We start from the raw sequence: 6,165 nt of genomic DNA, 5'->3' as shown, positions 1-6,165 counted from the left end.
TATGATGAAATCACACGAGTGCTTGTCCTGTCCCGGCTTGGTTCCCCCTTTCTAACCTCGCGACGACTTGGTGCTCTGCGCTGACAGGTCCCGGTCCCCAGGCAGGCTGCAGCCATTGCTGGTATGCTAGGTCGCAATGCCGTGGTCAAGGCCAGGAGGTGAGCGGCCCGAGGTCCAGTAAGAGCCCCTGGGGTGCGATGCTCAAGAGGTCCCCTTTAGCGTGCAAGTAGCCGCTGAGAGGTAAGAAAGGAAGGCAACGTCGCCACCATAGAGCCACATCAAGTGAGAACTTCGCATCACAATGATCAGTTGTTCCAAGCACTAAACTTATCTCGGTAATCTGGAGTCGTTCCCTTGAGTTGCGCCAGACTTGTGCGTCGGCAGCCGTGGTGCAGCTAGGTTAGGCCCGTGTGAGCCTCCCCCTTCTTCCATGCACTCTCCTTCGTGCTCTACGTCCTCAGGTCCCGGCCCTCAAGCGAGCTCAGCCGCCACTGGTATGCCAGGTCGCGATGCCGTGGTCAAGGCCAGGGGTGAGGGCTGGAGAGCCAGTAAGAGCTCCTGAGTCGTGATGCTCAGGAGCCCCCTTTTAACGCGCAAGCAGATTGCATGGGAAAGAGTGGGAGCCCGTGGTGCCGCCCGCTATAGACCATAGGAGGTTCCTGCAAATCATCACGAGAAAGGCACGGGTTGCCATTATGATTGCCAGCCAGCCATTGGTTGCTCCGAGAGAAGGGTGAGGGAACCGAGGGCCTGGTGAGGTGACGCGTGCGGGGCATGCCGCAGGCCAGAGCTCGACCCCTCAGATTTTTCGGTGTTGCAGGGACGGACCCATGCGCAAGCGTCGTGCCAACGTGAGCGGCTCCCAAGGTAGGTGGCAATCAAACAGGTGATAATCACAGTAGATTAGGCACGAAAGGCAAATCAGCTCAGGTAAATGCAGAATGGATACATGCCACTGGGTGAGACCCAAGCGGCTTGGGGATGATTGATAACCCACAAGTGTAGGGGATCGCAACAGCTTTCGAGGGTAGAGTATTCAACCCAAATTTATTGATTCGACACAAGGGGAGCCAAAGAATATTCTTAAGTATTAGCAGTTGACTTGTCAATTCAACCACACCTGGATAACTTAGTATCTACAACAAAGTATTTAGTAGCAAAGTAGTATGATAGTAATGGTAACAGTGGCAAAAGTAAAGATAATAGTTTTGTAGTAATTGTAATAGTAGCAACGGAAAAGTAAATAAGCAAAGCACAATATGTAAAAAGCTCGTAGGCATTGGATCAGTCGTGGAAAATTATGTCGGATGCGATTCCTCATGTAATTTAAAACAAAACAGACACTAGCCAACTCGCTCCGAGGGAGCTCCCTCGATGGCAGGCTTCGTTGGCCGTTCGATCTTCGGAAGTCCGATCTTTGACTTCGTTTCAGGCATTGGATGTTCCCTGGCTGTTTCACTGCTTGTTTTTACTGCACGATGACTATGCATAGCCAATGAGTGGTGGGCTCTTGTAGCGCCCGTGTTGGCTGGGCGAACTGATTCGAGGTGCAGAATCACCCTCTCCCCGCCCGCCGCGTGCGCGTCGTGCCATCTGCGGGAGTGTGGGGCGGGCCTCGCCCAATCCCCCCACCTGCACCACTCCCTCCCTGCCCCGCGCCCAATCCCCTCGCCCGCACCGCTCCCTCCCTCCTCGATCTCTCTCCCTGGCTAGCCGCCATTGGTGGGAAACCGTAGCCCATTATCCCAATCAACACAGCCGCATCTCCTCTCCTTCTTTCTCCCTTCTCCCCCCTCCTCCCCTCACCACAGCCGCAACCTAGAGGCTTCGCCGTCCGTTTCCATGAGATCCACCACCTCATGAGGTTCTCATCTGCCCCAGGTTGCGAGGAAGCCGCGGGAGGAGGAGTGACCTCGGTGCGAGATAGGTACGGAGGAGGAGCTCAACCAGCGCGTCTTCGGCCGGAGGAGGGAAGCAGCGGATGCGAGCCATGAGGCGGATCGGCTGGGCCCAGGTATGGAGGCGGCTGGGGCGGGCGCGGAGAGGGCCGATGCGGCGGTGGCCAAGGACAGGGAGGACGAGGTTGCATCCATCAGCGAGAAGCGGCCGATCCACCTGCGTGCTGTCACTGCAGGGATAGCGCCGCCGTCTCCCTCTCCCCTCGTGGCACCTCCCTATGTGAGCTCCTCCCTATCTTCCTGCTCCTTCACCTCCTCCTTCTCATCCCATGAATTTTAGATTTGTTTGTTTAGTTTTACTCCATAGTGCTTGCACGCCCATGAATCTGAAAGTAACCCGCAAAAAAAAATCTGGAAGTAGACATTTTAGTGTTTTTCCTATTCCATTATCCGCTTTTTTTGTTGCTAAGAGTACAATTTTTTTTGCATGGGGGACTAATGAGGCTGGTTATACAGAATGATAATTGCCTCAAATGATTCAAATTAAGAGTTCTGCTCAAGATATATGTGCTAGAGAACTAATTATTTTGTACTTGACCGCTCTGCAGATGTTGAGGTTGGTCCTGGAATGGTTGGCTTTGGGACTTTTGGTGGTAGTATATTCTTATGCCGACGACAAGCATTTGCAGGACGATTATGTGGTTATCTGTGGCAGTGTGCTCCTATCCTCCCCGCCTCCATACTTCATTTTTGGAAAACTAATGATTTTAATTCCTGGATGTCATAGGTACCATTGATTGTGCCTCAGCTTCGTAGCCTATCTTCGATCGTCCATGGCATCAACACATAAATTGAGAACTAATTATTTTGTACTTGACCGCTCTACAGATGTTGAGGTTGGTCCTGGAATGGTTGGCTTTGGGACTTTTGGTGGCAGTATATTCTTATGCCGACGACAAGCATTTGCAGGATAATTATGTGGTTATCTGTGGCAGTGTGCTCCTATCCTCCCCGCCTCCATACTTCATTTTTGGAAAACTAATGATTTTAATTCCTGGATATCATAGGTACCATTGATTGTGCCTCAGCTTCGTAGCCGATCTTCGATCGTCCATGGCATCAACACACAAATTTATAATGCAAGCCTCAGGTCAATACCTCCCCTATTTGATTTCTGCGGCAGAGTGCTAATAACTTTTATTGTTTGTGTTTTTGGATAAGATTTGCATGGTATTTCTATCATTGGTTGATTTCTTGGATACTTTCACTATAGTAGTTGTTCTGCCTCATCTATCACTATCTGCGGGCTTGCTTTGATTATGTGTCTCCCAACTTTCTGTAACTAAAAAGCAGCCTATAAATGTAGCTTGAATAAAAATGGTACCTTTCTGTTTTGTGCAAGTTCAAAGTATTAGTAGTTTCAGTTTGTCCAATTTTTGCAGGGATATTGTGTGAGGTCTGGTACAAACTTTAAGACAATCACTTAATACATTCATGGGATCACCAACTTTTGGCATTTGTTGATACTAGCTAGGTGGGGCCATGAATTCCTAGAAGATTGTGGCAATTATCCTGCTTCGCTTGCAAGATTGGTTTCTAAAAATATCATAGTAGTTGTAATTTCAGATTGCTGCTGATTTGACTAAATATGTTTTGATTGTTTTTAAGCTTTGACTCTTTACTGTGTGCACAACTAATTCATTCCTAATTAAATCTTTCAATGGTTGATGGGAACACTACAGATCTTGCTTCTCTGCTTTTTAATGTTTCATATGTTTTCATGTACAAACCGAGGCATGCGGATGCGGGCGTGATGGCGGGCATCTCCAGCAGCGGCGGCAACCTGTAGGCAGGAGGCAACGACTGGGGTGTTTGATTAGATCCAGCGCCATGGCCCGGTCCCTATAGGAGAGAGAGATGAGGGACAGAGAGAGAAGGAAGGAGAGGAGGGAGAAAGATAGAGGGAGGTAAGATGCCGGATGTTACTATAGTATTAGAAGAATTCCTGATGTATTTATTTATAGGATTCTATGAAATTTGATGCAAAATATTGATGGCCAAGTGAATGCACTGGACTCTTCAAGATCGAGGTCACCATTGGACAGGCCGAGTATGTCCATCGACAGCCTGCCCAGTGTCCGGATTCACCAAACAATACAACCGGAAACGCTGTCGGCTGCCTGCAGGTCTGGAAACCAGACAACATCTCTGAAACCCACTATCCTCTAATGCATGAATCTCTATGCTCAATTTGGCTACATCTAATTTGCCATCGTTTAATCCTCCATAATGCAAACATCCTATTTTTCATCAAGAGAAAGAACATTAAGAATTTTCGCACATTCTCTTGTAGCAATATCGACTGTATGAATACTAGTAGTGTGTTTGGCAGTTTGTTCTTGTGGCTTCCAAAAGAAACCTGGAATGTTTGTTCTGCCGGTACAACTCTCTTTGGCTAGGACATTTTGGCTTCAAATAACATAAATGAAACTAAAACTTCTCAATATTTTATATCACTTTTTGTATTGATGTTCTTCATGCATGCTCATCTGCCAAGAGGTTAATCCAATAATGTCACACGTTCCTCAGCAGGCACCAAGCCGTCCGCTGTTGTCTCTGCCCGAAGAAGGATTATGGTTCTCCACCTCTTTGCTACTCATATTAAAATTCTGGTATGTTCTTTCTTTCTTTATTTTCTTTCAAGAAAAAGGTGGAACCTGTTCTTAGTTTCCTATGATGATTTCAATGGCAATTTGTCAGTGTATTTCTAGCCGGAATTGTATGTATATCTTACAAATTTGCATTGCAACAAATTAATAACGAGAATAGAAGCGTTTGCACCCATCTACCATATTTGTATGGTATTTTTCAAAAGCTCAAGCTTAAAGATGTGGCGTTGTATGAGGGTATCATTAGGATGGAAGATAAATTTAATGTTAAAATATTGCTTGAATTTCCTTTGTTCTGTAAACAGCACTACAAGATATGTTGCGCCATGGTTTTTTTCCAAAAAAAATAACAACTAGCAATTAACGACACATCAAATGTTCTGTGGATCATTTTGTCAGGTTGGATTTAGTAGGTCATAATGGTTTTATTCTATGACAGGATTAATTTTGTTTGTACTTTAACCAGTTCAAGGATTGGTGGTCGAGCACTATGATCTTTGCACACTAAGGTTCGGTTGTGTTCTTTGAGAAATATATGTCCTACAAGTCTCATGTGTCTTGTCTTGTTTTCGCTTTCCAAGCTACAAGCTTTTGATATACTTCAAACGTGATTCTTTATATGTTGTTTGTTCCATCAATCGTAAAATGTAAATTAGCAATTAGGCGTCGACATAGTGTAGTGGAACCATTGTGCTTGATGCAGTTTTATTTTAGTGTTGAAATGTTTTTCTTAGTTTGTTTGGTGTTGAGAAATATATTCATTTTCCAGCAATTGTTTTCTAAATCCTATCAACACATTACCTTGTATGGCCTTTGAAGTTTCTGTTTTATAACGATCTTTGCTGCAGTGGTCAACTTGAGTATGGTATAGCTTATTCTTTTCTGTTGCAGCTATTCCAGAGAAGTTTAGAGCTTCTGCAACCTTTTGAAGACACGATTTATAGTTGCGGAGATAAAACAATCAATTAGTTGCGATGCATTACATAATCTTTTTGCTCTGGACATTGATGGGTATTGCAGACTCCTTTATTTTGCCACAAAGGACAGGAGCTATGCCATTTGACTCGAAGAACAAAACGTTCATCACAAGGGGGTGGTCTTTAGGATGTACACAAAAGAGGAAATTTCATTTTGTATAGAACCAAATTATATGATGTAATTGACCATTCTCTTGTACACAATGTTTATCATGTATTAAGTACATTTTATTGTCAAATATGTTTACTTTTTTTAGTGCACAAGTTCATAACTCCTTGGACTTTCTAATTGCAGGCTCAACTATTTGAAACCACTGATCTGATTTTGTTGGGTCTGTGTATTAGTGTATGTGTGTATTGAAGTTTGGTGAGTCTCAGGAAGAACCAAACTTTTATTCCTATCTCATCATATGCTATCTTAAATGCAAAATGTTAGCTACTTCAATCTCATGTTTAAAAATGTAATTGATTACAAATTGTGCATGCTCAAGTACGTAAATATTTGTAAAGAGAAATCATTATTAAGTTTCGATTGAAATGATTTGCGTTGGTATCAAGTGGTTACTCACACCTAAAATTACAAAAAAATCAAGTATTTTCAATGCGCCCATGGTTTTAAAT

General features: G+C 44.4%; 1 long non-coding RNA gene across 7 annotated transcripts; it reads left to right on the top strand.

The window, feature by feature from the left end:
• Positions 1-1,641: 1,641 nt before the first annotated feature.
• Positions 1,642-5,799, top strand: LOC119363626. 7 transcript variants are annotated; one of them, XR_005174178.1, is made up of 7 exons: positions 1,642-2,178; positions 2,507-2,514; positions 2,588-2,685; positions 2,787-3,865; positions 3,923-4,084; positions 4,491-4,570; positions 5,459-5,799. It is a non-coding gene; the product is annotated as an uncharacterized LOC119363626 (long non-coding RNA). The 7 variants fall into 7 exon arrangements; XR_005174176.1 differs by having other exon boundaries at positions 2,507-2,685; positions 2,787-2,876; positions 2,966-3,865; XR_005174175.1 differs by having other exon boundaries at positions 2,507-2,685; positions 2,787-2,879; positions 2,966-3,865.
• Positions 5,800-6,165: the final 366 nt, after the last annotated feature.

The sequence above is a fragment of the Triticum dicoccoides genome, chromosome 2B, assembly GCF_002162155.2.
Source record: "Triticum dicoccoides isolate Atlit2015 ecotype Zavitan chromosome 2B, WEW_v2.0, whole genome shotgun sequence".
Lineage (NCBI taxonomy): Eukaryota > Viridiplantae > Streptophyta > Magnoliopsida > Poales > Poaceae > Triticum > Triticum dicoccoides.
Note: the sequence above shows the minus strand (reverse complement) of the source record. Positions and strands in the feature narration are given on the sequence as shown.